This window comes from Sapajus apella, unplaced genomic scaffold (genome assembly GCF_009761245.1).
Source record: "Sapajus apella isolate SASKATOON/1434 unplaced genomic scaffold, GSC_monkey_1.0 scaffold8, whole genome shotgun sequence".
NCBI classification, from domain to species: domain Eukaryota; kingdom Metazoa; phylum Chordata; class Mammalia; order Primates; family Cebidae; genus Sapajus; species Sapajus apella.
In genome coordinates this window covers 34,562,426-34,582,302 of record NW_022436948.1, presented here as the reverse complement: position 1 = coordinate 34,582,302, position 19,877 = coordinate 34,562,426, and positions in this window count along the sequence as shown.

Sequence of the window (19,877 nt, the reverse complement as noted above, 5' to 3'; positions counted from 1 at the left end):
TCCCCAGGTCCTTTTTAACTCCGGTACTGGGAGGCCTTTTCTATTTGGAGGTATGCTGCTTTCCATTATGGCATGGACTGTTGTCATCCCCCTAAAAGTCGCATGTTGAAGACTTAGCCCCCAATTTAATAGTATTTGGAAATAGGGCTTTGAAGTGATGAATAAGTTTAGTTGCAGTCACAAAAGTGGGGAGCTCATGATGAACTTAGCACCCTTATAAGTAGAGACACCAGGAATTTTTCTGTCTCTCTTGCTCTCTCTTTGCCATATGAGGACACAGTGAGAAGGAGGCCATCTGCCAGCAAGGATGAGGGTTCTCACAAGAACCAGACAATGCTGGCACACTGTTCTCAGAGCCCAGCCTCCAGAACCGATAAAAAAAAAATTACCTGTTGTTTAAACCACCCCTTTATAGTACTTTGTTATGGCAGTCTCCACAAAGAAACGTTATATTTTATTTTCCTGCTATATGGCTTAATCTTAATTGACCAATGCAATTTACAAAGAAGGAAAAATATACTGGTGCTATTTAAAAAGCATCATTGGGGCCAGGTGCAGTGGCTCATACGTGTAATCCCAGCACTTTGGGAGGCTGAGGTGGGTGGATCTCGAGATCAGGAATTCGAGACCAGCCTGGCCAATATGGTGAAACTCCATCTCTACTAAAAATACAAAAATTAACCAGATGTAGTGGCATGCTCCTGTAGTCCCAGCCACTTAGGAGGCTGAGGCAGGAGAATCGCTTGAACCTGGGAGGCGAAGGTTTCAGTGAGCCGAGACCACGCCATTGTACTCCATCCTGGGTAACAGAGTGATACTCTGTCTCAAAAACAAAAACAAAAACCAAAAAACCATCGTTGATGTAATAGACAAAAAAACACAAAGAGGATTTCAAATTCAGAGGTCAAATAATGAGAAATCAAACACATTATTTTTTCAAACCATTGTTAACAGTCCACTATCGAGCTGAGAAAACAGTGAAACAGATCACAGCCAGTCCTTTTCTCAGTGTTTTAGAATATAATAAAGGAGAGTGGAAAATATTAGAGTTTGCTTGTGACATTTTTTATTATTTAGTTATGGATGAGAATGTTTGCTCCACATGTGTATACAGTTAATAATATAAAATACTTTTCCTCCTGAGACATGAACTATTAGTGTTACAACTGGCATACTCAAAGAGATGAAGATATATGTAAATCCCCTCATTCCAAGTCTCTGTTGCCCTCAATAAAGAAACACTGGCAACAATGCCTTCTGAAAGAGACAGTGACCTTGGAAATCAGTGTGGGATTCTGTGCTCCCAGTTCTTCCCCCTCTCCATTGTACTCACGTTAGTTTTATTTGTATTGGGTTCCAAAATTAATGGTCACACCTCCATAAGCACCATTTTTTTTTTTTTTAGTTCTTTGATATTTTATAGATTTCCTTCAACTTTACCCATACTTGTCCTGATCTTGTTCTGACTCCTTTACTGTCCACCAAACAAGTCCATTTAGCTTCTCTGAGAAAACATTTTCTTTATTTGGAAAATAAGGGAGTCGGTCTTTCTTTTATTTAAAGGCCATTCCATCCCCCAAATGCTGTAATTCTTTGGCTTTGCTTTTATATTAAAGGATTGTATCTATGACAGTGTTTCTCAACTGGGATTTTATGACCAGCCTCTCAGGATTGGATTTATTATCAAGGAAAATAAAACTTCAAAAATTTTTCCCATAAACTTGTTTATTTATTTTCTTAGCCTGGGTAACCCAGGCACATTTTTCTGGATGAGCGGCTTATGCAAAGGCTTGGGAACTTCCAGTTGTTTAGCATAGTGGGAGCATATTGTATTGTATGAGGGAATATAAGATGAAATAAGAGAGGGAAGAAGGAGTGGATCATGAGGAGGATTGTAATCTAAATTGAGTTTCTTTCTTTCCTTTTCTTTCTTTCTTCCCTTTCTTTCTCTTCTCTCTCTCTCTCTCTCTCTCTCTCTCTCTCTCTCTCTCTCTCTCCCCCCCTCCCTCTCTCTCCTGCCTCAGCCTCCCAAGTAGCTGGGATTACAGGCACCCTCCACCACACCAGGCTAATTTTGTATTTTTAATAGAGATGAGGTTTTACTATATTGGTCAGGCTGGTCTGGAACTCCTGACCTCAACTGATCCACCTGCCTTGGCCTCCCAAAGTGCTGGAATTCCAGGCATGAGCCACCATGCCCAGCCTTAAGTTGAGAATTTTGAACTTTATCCAGAGATCAATTTCTGTATATGTAAAGTGGGCACATTTGTAGTAAAAGGCACAGAGGCACATTTGTAGTAAAAGAGGATAAGAGGAATGCATTAAAAGGGAGAAACAAAATAAGGTTTTTGTTTTAGAGCCATTGCCAAGGCATAGAACAGACTTATGGTAACAAAAACTTGGGTCTAGTCAGGAAGACTCTAATGTTACCTAAGTGATAGACGATATTTGTCTGCACTAGGGTGTAAATGGACAGTTAGAAAAGATGTAGAAAAATTGGAGAGAGACTTTCTAGGTAGAATCAACAGGAATTGATATTGGGCTAGGTTTGGAGAATAGGGAAAGGAAGAGGTGGGTGATGACTTTGGCATATGGTTTGTGTAACTAGAGATGAACTGGTCATCTTCTGACAGTATGTCAATAAACGGTGGAATAGGAAGTAGGAAGAAAATAGAAAAGATATTAGTCTGGAGAGCAGGAGAGAAATCTACCTGACAGGCACTCTGGTGTTACCAACGTGGGAGCTCATTTTGATACGTTATGAATTTGTACACATTTCTGTAGCAGCATTACACAGCCAGTAGAAACTGAGAAGTTTATTAGCCTAGAATTGGGGAGAATGCAAAATATAGACACAAGTTCGGGCGGCTTTCTTCAAATGCTGATCAACCATTAAAATCTTAGATGTTTTAAGCAGATTAATTTGGGTTTTGTTGCACCCACAGGATCAAACCTATAAGGGGGAGAATGGAAATAGGATTGAACACAAAGAATTGTTGAAATGCTGAACAATGATAACATGACTCAGCCAGTTTCAGTGGGAGATCAGGAGCAGAGATACTTCTTTAGCTTTACCTCTTTGAGGCAAGGAGGCCTGGCTTATGTACCCACAGCTGACTTGGCCTGGATCAGGATGGGCAATGTCACCTTCACTGAGCAGCTCTCTTCAGCTTAAGATCCTGGTTCCCAAAGTGTGCTTCCCAGAACATCAGGAATTACCCTGGTGCTTGCTAGAAAGGCAAAATGGTGGACTCCACCCTAGATTTACTAAATCAGAAATCTGAGGGACCAGCTATCTGAGCTTTAAGCTCACCTAATCCACACTGAAATTTGAGAGCCCCTGGCTTCAAGAAATTTTGAGGCATACTTAGTTGAAAGTTGCCAGCAGTAACTCAGCAACTGGGAAATGAGTTTCTCATTCCTGCAGGAGGAAAATGAGGGTCACATCACGGCCTCATCAACTGGTAAAGTCAGAAAGTCTAGGCAAGAGGCAGTAGCTTCTATTTTGAGTTAGAAATATTGAGAGCAGTTTTAGTGGGAAGGACATAGAGGAAAAACTAAAGTATTTGAATATTAATTTTGAAAATGTACTACAGAGCATTCTTTTTTATTTATTGCCTTTTTCTTTATATCAGCTATTCACCTTATATATAAAATTAAGTATTTTTAATATCAACAACTCCTCTGAAGTCAACTATGACTATAACAAATACTAACAGTTAAGGAGTTTTATGTTGTGATTAAGCAATACAATATTTTACTAGTTCAAATAGTTAACTGTAACTTGCAATATGTTTTTCCCCTTTATTATGTACAAGTTGGCAATAATTTAAAAAGAAGCCCTTGAAAGTAAGTTAAGTTCCATTATATAGAAATATTAATCTGAAACAAATATATCTTTCCTGAGCTATTTAGCATATAAGTTAAATTTTTGTTAGAATAAACTACCTAATAATTCATTAAAGCACTTATAAGATTGTATAAAACCTTATTTTAAACCTACATTCAATCAATTCTTTTCCAAGGCCATTGGTTATATATACATTTTACTGCTGAACTTCTGTGTCTTAAATCCTTATAACACCAACCTTGACTAGAGAAATATTCATTGCCAATGCACAATTTATTAAATGCACAGAACAATTTGATGGTTCAGTTCATCAAAATCTAGATGCTGTGAGGTGGACATCTTGAAATTTTCTCACTGCTCAAAGCTGGTAGAAAATTGCAATACATCTTGAAACGGGATAAAATATTTACTTCTGCAAAAGCCAGTAAGATTTCGATGCCATCTGAAATAGAATAAATGCTTCCTGGAAAATAGAAACAAAAATATAAGATTTAAAGATCCCTGAAGAAGGAGAGTCAGATGTTTGGTTTAGTTACTAACAAAGGATAATTAGTAGCCTTTTAGAAAGAAAATAAGATGTAAATCTCTCAATAGAGCCAATATAGAACAAGCTGAAATATGAAGAGAACACTAAACAGGCAGAGAACATTACAATGCAGAAATATGTGTTTCAATTTGCATGTGTTATTTGCTTTCTAGTTTCTAAATGACACAATCTCGTAAGTGGGTTGCAAACGCAGCACCCTGGAGCTGGTTGAGCCATTTGTTCCTTGTTGGTAATGTGTTCATGCTCTTCCTGGCTCTTATTATTCATCATATTACTGTTATGGAGTAGGGCAATGACAGGAGACAGTAAGCAAACTGGGCAGTGAATTTGTGAGTTTGTGGCTTCCTAGAAAGAAAAGCTGTACTTAGCAGTCTCAATTGCTTTTGATTAGCTGTGGTACTTTGGGAATATCTTAAGGCCAAAAGGCAGTGGTTATGGCATTCTGTTGTGGGGGAAGGCATATAGTAACAATTTCAACGTAGTTAATGCTTTTAAACTAGATTAATGAGATGTTTTTTATTGAAAACTCTACTGAAATCATATCTTTGGTATGTGTGTCCTATTCATAGTACCTATAAATATATTACTATGAATAGGAATTTTAAGATCTTTTATTAACAAATAAAAAATTGTATCCTAAACCTGAAAACAAACAAAAAAAAATTGTATATATTTATTGTGTACAACATGATGTCTTGAAATATGTATACATTGTTGAATGGCTCAATCAAGTAATTAATGTATGCATTACATCACAAACGTTTTTTTTATCGTGAGAACACAAACATATGATTTTTGAAATGCAATATGTTATTATTAACTGTAGTCACCATGTTTTACAGTGGATCGCTTGAACTTTTTCTTCCTATCTAACCAAAATTGTCCTTAGATCAAAATCTTCCAAGCCCCTACCCCTCCACACCAGTCCCTGGTGACCATTATTCTGTGAGTTTAATTTTTAAAATTTCACATATAAGTGAGGAAACTCAGTATTTGTCTTTCTGTGCCTGGTTTATTTCACTTAATCTCCAGGATCATCCATGTTGTCAAAACTGACAAGATTTCTGTTTTTTTTTTTAAGACTGAAAAGTATTCCATCATGTTTATATATCAGGTTTCTTTATTCATTCATCCACTGATGGACACTTAGATAGATTCCTTATCTTGGCCATTGTGAATAATGTTGCAATGAGCATGGAAGTGCAAGTATCTCTTCAACATGCTAATTTCATTTCTTTTGGATATATACTCAGAAGTGGATTTGCTGGATTGTATTATAGCTCTACTTTTAATTTCTTGAGTGACCTATTTACTGTTTTCCATAATGACTGTACAAATTTACATTCCTACCAACAGTGTACAGGGGTCCCCTTTTCTCCACTCCTCGACAGCACTTGTTATCTTTAATCTTTTTTTACAACAGCCATTCAAACAGGTGTGAAGTGATATCTTTTGGTGGTTTTAATTTGCATTTCTCTGATGATAAGTAATGTCAAGAATTTTAAAATATATTTCTTGCCCCTTATATTTCTTCTCTTGAGAAATATATATCTTGGTCCTTTGTCCATTTTTAAATCAGTTTATTTATTTTCATTCTATTGAGTTTGAGTTTCTTATATATTTTGGGCATTAATGCCTTATCAGATGTATGGTTTGCAAATATTTTCTCCCATGCCATAAGTTGTCTTCTGACTCTGCTGATTGTTTCCTTTACTGTGTAGAAACTATTTATTTTTCATAATCCCATTTATCTATTTTGGTTTTGTTGCCTGTGCTTTTGGAGTCATGTCAAAAAATAATAATAATAATTGCCCAGACCAGTGGAGCTGTCCTCTATGTTTTCTTCCAGCAGTTAACAGTTTCAAGTCTTGTGCTTAAGTCTTTAATCCACTTTCCATTAAGTTTTGTATATGGTGTGAGATAAGGGTCTAGTTTTGATCTTCTGCAAGTGGATATCCAGTTTTCCCAACACCATTTATTGAAAAGACTGTCAATTTTTTATTTTGTTTTCTTGGCATCTTTGTTGAAAATTAACTAGCCACAAATACATGGATTTATTTCTGGGCAGAAATAATTTTTAATGCATGTATTTGATATTAAAACCAGAGTGTAAGGTCATTTCGTTGACCTCTAAAAGTATTCCCTTCCTCTTAATACACTACACTGATTTTAATGAACATTTCCTTCCTCCTCCCATAACAACCATGTGCTACAGGAAACTCAACACAATTGCTAGACACAGTCATGGCACATGGGCTTCCTAGCCATATTTGATCCCAGATGGGCCGGTTGTTTAGCTGGTTGGATCAGAGTGAATGTCAAAGCATGTAGTTGGAGATTGTGGTAGAAATGTTTTTCTTTGCTTCATAGGAATGCAGAAGTATGATTTTTGGTAAGCCAAAGCCATCCATCTTGAATCAAGAGAGAGAAACCTCCAAGGAATGAAGCAAACACACAGGAAGAGATGTTGAGAAATGCAAAAAGAATAAAGACAAGTCCTAGGATTTCTTTTGAGCTGTGATTAAAGCACTACCTGCAATTCTTTCCAATCACAAAAGCAATAAATTATATATATTAATTAAGTTTCTTTGAATTGTTTCTACTACTTGTAAACAAAAGTTTTCTGTTAAAAATAGTAATCTTCCATCTTGTAATCCCTAACTCAGATGTAAAACACAACAAAAAACAGAAACAAAACCAAGGTAGCAATATTTCTACAGAGGTATTAACATTTTCTGACTTTCTGCCTAACTCGTATATCATGGGTGCATGCAATACCTAATTTTAATTGCTTGTGTTGCCTCAACATAGTTAAAGCCATATATACCCAATATCAGTGTGTAATTTGGAGACTGATTATTTTCTTTCCTTAATTTATTGCCAAAAAATAGGAATAATGTAATCAAAGTATTATTTAGGTGTCAGAAATGTTTCTCAACTTTAACAGAAGACAGTCATCTATAAACAAAAATTCTATTTCACTCAAATACTTTCTTATGATAATAAAGACCACACACACACACAAAATGAGAAATCAGAGAACAAATTCTTTCTTTTTCTGTTTTGAAGATTAAATGGGGAGATCTGTTGCCCTTACTATACAATTAGAAAGATGTACTAATTGAAGCTAAAATTTTATATGTATTAAAAGCATGTTTTCAGGGATACATTGTTCTAAATAACTTTGACAAAATACGTGCTTTTATTGCAGGTCAAAATTCGCTAGTGGAGTATCATTAAATAACCAAATGTCTGTTTTCTTTTCTTTTTTTTTTTTTTTCACTTGACAACATATGTATGTTTATATAGTAGTTGTTGACAGCACATTCTAGTGTCCTTGATTTTAAGTTTTAAGGGACTACAATAAGGAGCCCCCTGGGAATGTTACAATAAAGGAAATAATTGGCTTTCTTGGAGATAAATGATAAAATCACTGTTAGATTATAGATCAGTAGACTTAGGATGGACCAAATGGCTTCTGGTTGAAGTATTAACATATTTAAAGATAAAGGATGCCACACGGAAGGGACATCAGTCATCCGTGGAAATATAGTAAAAGCAGCCATGTATTTGAGGAAATGGTAATGACCATGAAATGGAGAGGATACCCTTGTCATTGGATATTAAGTTATTTACGTCCCACTGGCAAGGCTAGAACTTGGATATGGAGCCAGGAAGTCTAAAGTTTTCTAATCTGAATGAAAAGACCAACTCTACTGTGAGATGAAAACATCAGCTATCCTTGCCTGTTACCATTAAACATTTAATTTATCTACCTGTCATTATTTTTATTTCATGCTCATCAAGAAATCAGATTCCCATGTCTGCCTCCCTTCTGTCTGTGGTTCTTGTCCCTGTAATATTTCACAGTAAATTAATAAAACAGACTTTTATTATAATCACTGCATGACCACATAATTTGGCCACTGAGAGCCAATGTACCAACCCTCTTCACGAAAATATTTATGGTTTCTGTGGAAATGATATTTCTCAGTGCATACAAGTAAATCAACCCTTTGGTATATATCTCACATGTTATTGATTATTGAATGTGAACCAGTCTTTCAGGGCTTGATGTTGCTCAGAAACATCAAAAAGAAATAATTTTGGGGGATATAAAAATGAAGACATATTAAAGAAGGCTTTCCTCTGTATACTACTACTTACCTTCTTATTTAAGTCTCCATCAGTAAATTGTCAGGTATTGTTCAGACTTTTTATGCAAAATTTGGTAACTTGTTTAAAGTCTTTCATAGCCTCCCATTGCCTTTAGGATACATTTTGGGCTGTTTAGGGTGACATACACATCCCTTTATGGTATGACTTTCATATCTTCATCTTTTGACATCTTGCTGCTTCTAATAAATGCTTCAGGCACATTTGCTATTCTCAGTCTCTAATCTAAACCATCTGCACTTCAGGATTCAGCAGAAACAATGTCTTAAGGGAGTCATCCCAAACCTTTCACTTTTCTTCAGCTTAAATACAACCCTTTTTGGAACTGTGCTCTTTGCTCTAACAACACTATTTGCAATACCATGGTGTGTTGTAATTATGGACTTGTTTATCTTACCCATAAGATTGCAAGCCTTTTTGAAGGAGCAACCTGAATTTTACCTTGGTATGCCCTAGATGTAAGGACAGTGCTTATATATAAAACTGGAGGGAGTGTACTGAAAAAAAGGAATGAATAGAGTAGAATAAAATTTAGCTCTCAAGCCAATTCACTTTCCTTGTAACTAATTAAACCCGATTGAAATAATGACCTGATTCTTTACTTCTCCCCGCACCCATACTCATTGCCATACACCTTTGATAGAGCCCTTCAACTCTGACTCTTCACCTTTATCATGTGGCTTGCATTGGGCCAATGAAATGTTGGCAAACAAGATTCAAGCAAAGAATGATGGTGAGACATATGGAGCAGAACTGCTCTGCAGAAAATCAGTGAGCTCAGCCAAAGCCAGCCAAGCCAAGTATAGAGCAGCCACACCCCGCTGGTGTATGATAAATAAATGCTCATTTTTTTTTCTTTTTCCTATTGACCCATCCTTTAACTTCCCTCCCCCATCCCCACCCCTAACAGGCCCCGGTGTATGATGTTCCCCTCTCTTGGTCCATGTGTTCGATATGTTCAACTCCCACTTATGAATGAGAACATTGGGTGTTTGGTTTTCTGTTCCTGTGTTAGTTTGCTGAGGATGATGGCTTCCAGCTTCATCCATGTCCCTGAAAGGGACATGATCTCATTTCTTTTTATGGCTGCATAGTATTCCATGGTGTATATGTACAACATTTTCTTTATCCAGTCTATCATTGATGGGCTTTTGGGTTAGTTCCATGTCTTTCCGATTGTACATAGTGCTGCAGGCTGGGCGTGGTTGCTCAAGCCTGTAATCCCAGCACTTCGGGAGGTGGAGGCCAGCATATCATGTGGTCAGGAGATTGAGATCATCCTGGCCAACATGGTGAAACCCTGTCTCTACTAAAAATATAAAAATTAGCTGGGTGTGGTGATGCGTGCCTATAGTCCCAGCTACTCAGAAGGCTGAGGCAGGAGAATCGCTTGAATCCAAAAGGCAGATGTTTCAGTGAGCCGAGATTGCATCACTGCACTGCAGCCTGGTGACAGAGAGACTCTGTCTGAAAATAAGTAAATAATTAGTGCTGCAATAAACATACGTGTGTCTGTGTCTTTATAGTAGAATGATTTATATTCCTTTGGGTATATGCCCCGTAATGGGATTGCTGGGTCAGATGATATTTCTGGTTCTAGATCTTCCAGGAATTGCCATATTATCTCCCACAATGGTTTAACTAATTTACATTCCCACCAACAGTGTAAGAGTGTTCCTATTTCTCCATAGCCTCGCCAACATCTGTTGTTTCCTGGCATTGTAATAATGGTCATTCTGACTGGTGTGAGATGGTATCTCATTGTGGTTTTGGTTGTAGTTCTTTGATGATATGTAATATTGAGCATAAATGCTAATTTTTAGATGCCACTGAAATTTTGGGTGGTCTATTAAGCAGTATTATCGCCACAATATAGCTGGTAACATCCATGGTCACTGGTAATCGTAATCCAGCAATACCCCTGTTAAAAACAAACCAGCTACACCGCTTTGCTATGTTGACCATAGGCAGTATAAAATAATGGTTCATGGAGCATGCTCCAAAGCTAGACTGCTTGGCTTTTAACCTTATCTTTTCCATTTATAGCAGTTTGATTTTGATCAACACACTAGTAATGTCAATATTAGTGACAATATGTCTCAGTTTTCCTACCTATAAAATGTGGAAAATAATAGCCTATACCTCATAAGTTTTGCTATGGGTATTCAATGTGTGAATACATGTAGAATACTTAGAACTGTGCCTGGCATGAAACACGTGCTTAAGAATTTTTACTTATTGTTTTTACGTGCAAATAGGATCTCATTTAATAAATTTCCTCATTATTCTTTCCCTTGGTGAATATTATGCCATGTTCATCTACACCCTAATGTATGGTTCTATATATATATATGAAGGATTGTTAAAATATTAATGTTTTATCATTTTTGTTCAGTAATATGGTTCTTTTAAACTCAGAACTAGGCAGAACCCTAAATTGTAAAGCAGATTTAGATAACTATAAAAGTAATGATGACAGAAAATTTGGGCGATAGACACACATGATATCCTCTATCAGAAGCTGATAAGGCGAAGGCTGCTCATGACAAAGCAAATGTCCTCACTCCAAAATCTTCTTGCCCAAGCTCACTTCTTCTCAAAGTCATTCAGAGAGCAACTCCCTATCAGTAGATCAGCCTTGACAGACCCTCAAGAGTTAATGAACCTTAGACTAACCTTAAAACCCACTGCATGTTTGTAATTTCTGGCTTTTACCTATGTTCACTTACATCTTTTGGGCTGCCATTAATTGGTACTGTGGAATCTCTTATAAAAGGAGAAAGTTATAGAAAAGAGCAAGCATTCTACCCCTTTACCATGACGGCCTTTGGAGAAAGAAATTTTTTGTGGTAATAATTTATTAGCCTCCTTAAACTCTTCTACCATTATGCACCAGGCTCTCTATTATTCAGAGAACGCAAGAAGTTGCAAAGGAAAATATTCAACTTTGACAGAAAGCAGGCAAAAAAAAATGGAAATAATAAAACCCTTGGACTTTACCACATCATTGCCAAGCATTCCTAAATAAAAAAATAAATTCGTAGACATCTGCAGGAATTATTCCCATAAAGCACTGGCAATGTGCCTCGGGATGTATGGAGACGATCTTCACCATCCGTAAAGAAGAGTCACAATGCTGACTGCAGCAATTGTCAGGATTTCTCATCGCTCTCCGGCACTGGCACAATCCCTGAATGAGCGGCTTTCAGCCAGTAACTCAGTACCGCTAAATTACTGTTCCAGAGTCATTTGTTGTTTTTGCCTGCTGTAAAAACACTGTCCTCTTGATATAAGAGAAATGCAAGGAATAATATGAATAGTCTGTATAGAACGCTCAGCACTTTGCATTGACATATTTCTGATTATTAGCAAGCCTGAGATGTGGAGCTTCCAAATAGATATGGATGTGAATATAATTAATTATGAGTCAAAGCTAGTACATGAGGACATGGCCTTGTAGATGACAACTGAGGAGTCATATTAGAGCCATTCTTCTTTACTAATGGCGTAGAAGTATGCATAACTTGTAGATTTGGCTTCAGGAACATGTTTTTTTCTGAAAGCCTGTTTAGGGAGATGAAACATAAGGATTATGTTATTAGATTATAAATTTAGCCATTGGGGAAGGACCTTTCAGCTAAAAAAAAAAAAAAATGGGTATCTTTAATGCTCTCTGGAACCACTTTTGGTTCCAGATAACTCACTGGGAGTATGGAGCCAGCCATACACACCAGACACATATATATAGGAGAGTGTCTTCACGTGGAAGAAGACTGAAATAACAGCACCACCTTACACCATGACGGCCAGTCACAAAACTAAAGATAATATTTTGAGATGCAGAAATGAAACCTGTCTGTACGTGGGACAGTCTGCTACCTTTTAAGCTTTCTGACAAATGATTATTGATGGCAATAGGTGAGAAGAGAGACCCTGCCTGTTCTTGCAGGTACAAAAGTAGCTTGGAAATCCATGGGGGTTATTAAGCATTATTCCCTTTTCCAGGACGCCCTTCAATGTGGTGAAAAATGAGTCAATTGAACAGGTCATGGATGCCAGCTTTTCACTCTGGGTACACTTGGGGAAGAATTCCTGGGTGGGACTAGTTCATTAATCTCCTTTAAGCCTTCTACCATTATTCACAAGGCTCCATTTTTTTTCCCCCAGAAACTTCAGAGCTCTATTTACATCAGAAGGGACATCAAGTACCACAATGCTCACTAAAAATGAAATCCTACAGCTCAGCCTGTCAACCTGCATGGAGAATGTGGAGCTGTAAGTGAGCTTCACAAGGCAAGTCATGGACAAGGGAAGGAAGACAGCAAGATGCCGAAATAGCTCATGGATAGTATGAGAGAGGGGGCAGACTGGGAACAGCAGGCAACGAAACCTAAAAAGACTCACAAAAGAAAAATATTTGGCTTAGCTTTCTGGAAGCAGACAGACAGACCGAGAATAACAGAGAGACTACGATTGGTTTGCAAATGGCAGGGCCAGACCCAGAGATAAGACCTGCCCAGGAAGCCCGCAGCAGTGAACGCAAGGTTATGGCCATCTGAAGCCAGGGTTTAGAAGGACCCCGGGGTTACGTATCAAACATGACAGCTGTATTTGATATTCTCACTGTCATCTGTGTATTGTTGAATATAAAGGGCACAAAACTAAAGAGTTGCAGAGGCATCTTAAATATTAAGGTTATACAAATGACGTTCTCAGCATGAGATCGCAACCATAAACATTTCAGAAAAGGTTGTTTAAATGCTCTATGTATCCGTTATTTTCATATACACTAATACTTCCATGTAGGCCATGAATAAAATGAGAAAATATCTTTAAGCTGAAGTCAGCATCTTCTAGTCCCGTGTCTGTATTAGATTGCTGGCCTCTGTTTCCACATATCTAAGAGACTGAACACATAGAAACAATGCATATATGAAAAGTATGATGGCATGTCCATAAGCTGCACATACATTTACCCTTATTTTCTAAAATATGACCCCATCTACAGCTTGAAGAAAATCTTGATTCTTAAAAGATCAAGCATTCTTAATCTCTATTCATGTGAAACAAGAAACGACATCCTTCTCATTTTATTCAGAAGCCATCTTTAATGGCAAAGATGAATCTGGATATGAAAAAAATGGACATTTACTTAGAATTATTATTCAATCAAAGTTCTATTTTCTTCTTATGATGATTTCATTTTTCAGAGCAGTTTTAATGCAAAGCTTGTGATCAGGATCTTTTTCTTAAACAATTGGTGCTACCATCTGTGTCACCTGAGGCATCTTTTTGTGGATTATTATGCATTGTAGCCTCATGTTACATGACACAATGAAATTGTAAATAATTCCAGTGTTGTTTAGCTGGGAGAGAACTCTCCAGACACTTACGCGGTGCCAGAGCACTGATTCCAGAATGGGCAGGGCAAGTAATATCCTTCCCACAAAACCTGCCACGTTTTTTTCATCCTTTCTTTAAAATTCTTTGTTTAATTTGATTAGAGAGCCGCATAGGGGCATTTTCTAGGGCATGGGACCTGTGTGTTTGGGAACTTCCCACTGTGCTGATGAAGCACCATTCACCTAGGCTGAGCCGTTGGAGTTCAGAACAACCCTCGGGCATTTTTGTTTTCTGTTTTATATCTCGTTTGTTCTTTTTCTTTGTTCTCTTCCATTCAGAGGAAGGTGTGTGCTAATGCCAATTTGTTAGAAGCATACCCAGCAGGTGAAGGATGTGAGCTGTTTGGGTTCTTTAAAATAGTTCTGGCTTATTTGCCCAGGCTTTAAATAACAATTAGAAGGTAGACTTTCCATAGACACCAGGAGCTCACTCCCCAAGTAGTTTAGGTTAGAAATTGTGTGGCTGGGTAAAAATATATACACTTTGATGATTTAACCCAAACTCATAATTAGCTCTTAGCTTCCTTCCCCCATGGCCACTAGAAATACTTTGGCTATTATTTCTGTAACAAAGCTGTCCTCAAGAAAACCAGACACATTGGAGAATGACTCTGAACTGTCATGTTTGGAGATGGCTGGATTCCATCATGAGAGTATTGTCTGCTCTCTTATGTTAGCAAGAACTCTATGGATTGTGCCTCTTGAAATATCCTGGAAACAAAAGGGAGTGCTGTCCTGTTAATATTTAAGTATTATTTTTAAACTCAGTTTTTAGAATACATCTTCAGCAGGGGAGTGATAATAAATTAGCATTCTTGTAAAAAAAATTCTAAGGGCCAGGGTTTTAGATCAAAACTCATATTTAGCTTACTGACCAATACAATTTCTAGATTAGCTGCTTTTGATTAATTTTGTTTTGCTCTCTTAATAGAGCACAAAGACAGTCTTCTGAGACGGAAAATGTTTAGTAGTGATAGGAAGTGGACCCCTCTCATGCCCTCTTATGCCAGAAAAATCATCCTGAGTTGTTCATTCTCCTCCTTCAAACATTTTCTCTTTCATATCCATAAAAGAGCCAGACCAGATTTTAAGTAGCAGGGCTTAAGACAAAGCACAAATGGACACCAGGGATTTTGATTTTCTACATACTTATTACTCAGGAAGGTTGATTAACTATGTGTTACTCAATTAACCACAGATGTGCCCTTGTGCACCAGTAGTTTGTAATTACCCTAATTGATTCCGAGGAGTGATCTTTGCTCAGAGTCAAGCCAGATGTAGGCTTTGTTAGTGATTTTGATAGAATGACCCCAAAAAGCTCCATTTTTAAAGCTTTGATATGGAAAAGTCCAAGAAGCTTGCCCAGGCCTCTCTCCTTACTTAATTATATTTTTGATAATTTATTTTACCAATTGACTTCTAACCAGGCCAGGTTATGTTTGATCTTGATGAGGTTGCACAGACTTGCAGGAGAGGAGAAAATGTCCCAGCTTATTATCTTCTATTCTTGCTTTATCAATCCTGTTTTCTGGAAACTATATGCAAATTGTGGTTCTCAGACATTCTCTTTGAAAACCATTTCTTCCTTTCTCTCCCCTTCTCTGAATTATTCCATTAGCATAGGGTGAATTTTCTGTTTCCTGTCTTCTAATCACTGATGTTGGAGATTTCACGCATTACTCATTCTCATGAGCATTGTCCTTCCAAGCCTATCAAAACTCCCCTATTATTTTGGTAAAGTGAGGCCTTAAATAGAATGTTAGATTAAGATAAGTCTCCAGTTAGATGTAGCAATAAGATTGAGAATTCTCAATTAGCACTTTACTAATCAAATAGCATAGTAGAAAACATGTTGATACAGTTTTTATTCCTGGAAATATATACATATATATATATATTTCCAGGAATTTTATATATATATATATATATATATACACACACACACACAGAGAGAGAGAGGTTTATATATATATATATATATATATATATATATGAAATACATATGTATTGGAAGTATATGTGTATATATATGTGTGTGTGTATATATATACATTGAGATGGAGGTTTGCTCTTGTTGCCCAGGCTGGTGTGCTGTGGCACGATCTCGGCTAACTGCAACCTCCACCTCTAGCCGGTTTTTAGCTAAGTTTGCTTAATACAGTCTTCTGATTATACTTTTCTGCAAATATTAAATTTATGAATATTTTGGTACCTAGAGTTTGGCACATTATAGTGCAAGGAAAAAATAGTCAAAATAGTGTCCTTAATGTTATTAATGTATACTTCACTTAAGTCACAGTAAATATTTTGAACATCTCTGCTGTAATCTAAATCTCCTCTTTATTTTTCACTTAAAGATCTGTTAGGTGAGACTCTAATCTTATGTTGCAAAAAATTAATTTCTTTGCTATTTCATGTTTTAAGTTTTAATCTACTTTTTCTTTAAGGTTCTTAAGATTTCTGAAATCTTTATTGCGTCACTGTATGCCAATCACATTTTGAACATAAATATCTTTATATGTGATCTGTGGAAATGTGTGCTGCTTCTGTATATGTGATTCCATCCAGATATCAATATATTAAGGTTTCTTCTACACATCTAGTGATATGATTTGGCTCTGTCTCCACCTAAATCTCATCTTGCATTGTAGTTCGTATAATCTTCAGGTGTTGAGGGAGGGACCAGGTGGAGATAATAGAATTACGCTGGTGGTCAATCCCGTGCCCCGTGCTCTCGTGATAGTGACTGAGTTCTCACGAGATCTGATTGTTTCATAAGGGGCTTCCCCGCCTTTTGCTCGGTATTTCTCCTTCCTGCCATCAAGTGAAGAGGGATATATTTTCTTCCCCTTCTGCCATAATTGTAAGTTTTCTGACGCCTCCCCCGCCATGCAGAACTGTGAGTCAATTAAAGCTCTCTCCTTTATAAATTTCTCAGTCTCAGGCAGTTCTTTATAGCAGCTTGAGAATGGACTAACATATCCATAATAATTGATAAAATACAATTAGTTTTTTCTTCTATTTGTGATTCTGCTCTTTGTAACCATGAAAAATTACATTTCATTGAAAATCATGAGTCAGGCAGTAGAGTTTGACTCTGTATTTGTCAAGCCTGCTTGGTTCCTAATAAAATCACATACAAGCTAGTTTGGGGAAAATGGGAAATTGTTAGCTCACATAAACGTAAAGACAAAAGGCAGGACTGACTTTAGGCCTGAGTGGATCCATGTGCTCAAGTGATATCCTTGTGACACTGCCTCTCTCTTCACCTTTTCACTTCTTGTGAGTTGACTTTGTTCTCAGGCAGCTGTTCTCCATGTTACAGGGCTTTAGAAACTCCTAGGAAAAACCACCTGCATTTTTTATCCTCCAAAATTAAGAGAAATTTTGTGAGCATCTAAGAAGTATATGCAAAGCAATCCTCAAGGTTTTGTGTTAAAAAAGAGGAAGGAAGTCTAATGCCTGAAAAGAATGTGACTCTGAGTTATAATGAGTTTTGAATGAGCATCCAGATTATGAATTAGCTGAACTCAAGCCAGAGTTTCCCTTTTATATCTCATTGTAGTTTAATTGATCAATCTTTGTATATTTCTTGAATGAAAAAAAAATGCATATGTCTTCCAAAAGACTGGATTTATATTTCTAATTGTAAATAACAGGATCTTCTCATCTCTTTATTTGGGTTCTCTTTACATTTCTATGGCACAAAGTTCTTGTTTTTGCATGGAAGTCTCCTAAGTTAAATGTACTATTTATATCACATTAATAATAATTAAAGTGCTTGGAGTTTATAAGAAGGCATATATCTTGCATCTGTCATATTTTAAAAGACGTGTTCACTCTCAGTATTTGCATAACTAAGAATTAGAAACCTAGTGACTTAATTTAGCTCTAAAATGATTTTCCTTCAAAACACAACTACAAAAGAACAAAAAGCATTAGTTAAGATTCTACTGGTTTCACGTGTTCAAAATAGAACTTGTCCAAGCTTAAGTAAATTGGTAACTTGATGAGTGCCTTCTAGGCTCTCTTAAAGTTGCAAAGATAAGCGGGCTCAGCCTCAGAAATAACTGAAAATCAGGAAACAAGTTCCCAAGGAACTCCATTCACCTGCTTTAATATTTCTCTTTCTCTCTTTCATTCAGTTTCCTCAACTTCTCCAACCCACACAGGAGGAAAACATGATTGCCACTAACTCATAAAATGTATATATATTACAGCTTCAGTCACTGGAGAGAGGCCTCAGCCACTGGAGAGATACTTGGTCTCTTTTTTCACAGTTTTATGAGTCTTTAGAAATGGCTCTTATTGGTCCCATCTTGGGTCAGGGACCCATCCTAGTGACAAAAGTTGGAATTTGAAAAGAACTTTGTCCCAGCTTTTGTCAAATGCTTATGCCAATTAGGTCAGATACCCAATTGTGGTCAGCAGCCAGTATTACACCATAATAAAATATCGTCCCTATAGTTATGTATATGTGGGAGGAACCATCTTTCTGAATAGAGGGTTCTGCAATATTCAGTATGCTAAGAATTTCTCACAGCATGTTAATTCTAGGAGATTGTTCAAGTCCTCATTACAACTTTAATATATGTATCCAGCTATAACTGGATTTTATTATTCAATATTATAGCTAATAATGTTATACGCAAAGTGAACTTCTTCATTTTGTTGCCACTTTTACTTAATTATCAACTCCTACTAATTTTATTTCGGTTCATCCATGGTAACTCTTCAATGTAGTTAGCATTGAAAATATTTCTAAACTTCATTAAAGGAATAACTGATTATAAAATTAAACACATATGTGTGATATAAAAACATGTATTCTTTGGGATTGGCTGTGTAAGATATTTATTTTGTAAAGGACATGTTTGAGGCGGAGAAGATTCTAACCACAGACTCATGCATGTATCTTCTTTATATTTCGCAAAGGACTTTTATTATTATCCTTTGAGATCTGTAAAATTCCTATAACAAAAGCTCTAACTAATCTTTATCATTATAAAGGAATAGTTCATTTTAGAAGCCAGTTGAAATAATTAATTAGGTAAAACTTTTCCAGAACATCCAGCACACCAAAGAGACACTGCTAGAATTCACTGGGACACCATCTTTTTACAATGAGGTAATCACAAAGAAAAAGATTAAATTTTAGAAAAAAAATATAATTCACTTTTTAATGCTTTGTTCCTAAAAAGCACATATATATCTGAGTAGCTTATTAAACTGAAAATCATTTCAATAGGTGAATTACACAGAAATGGTAAGAAACTGAATTCAGGCCAGTCATAAAAATTTACTAAAGCTTGCCATCTAGAGGTCTATAGGGGTATAAGTTGGAAAATACTTTTAGAAATATTTTCTGTAAACTAACGTCCTGATATGTATATGTTTAATGTATTAAGATAAAAAGAGAACATTTCATTTATGACTGAATCTACACTTGAGATTAAACGTTGGACATTTACTCTTGAAAGAATGTGGGGCTACTTCTATTTTTGTCTTACATAATCATTTTGGTAGCTATGCTATAAGATAGGCAATCCAGTTTACATTTTTTTACTCACTATTTGAGATAAAGAAAAACGATATATTAGAAGTTGATAATGTACCATGGTGCATATGATGATTAACATTTCCTTGACTATCAGGGCTGATTATTTTAGAGTTCTTTGCATTCCTGGTGAGCACTGCTATTTGATGGATGGAAAAATGAAGTTATTCATATTAAATAATTATAACAGTATGAAAGGAAAAATTCCCTGGCAACAAAAGTGAAAGGCATCAATCTAAAACTGAGATTTAAGGCCTAGTATTACATCCTTAGATATAGATGTAATCTATATGCATGGGTATGTTTATGTAAACAATGTGATTTTGTGATGTTTTTGGTTTTTAA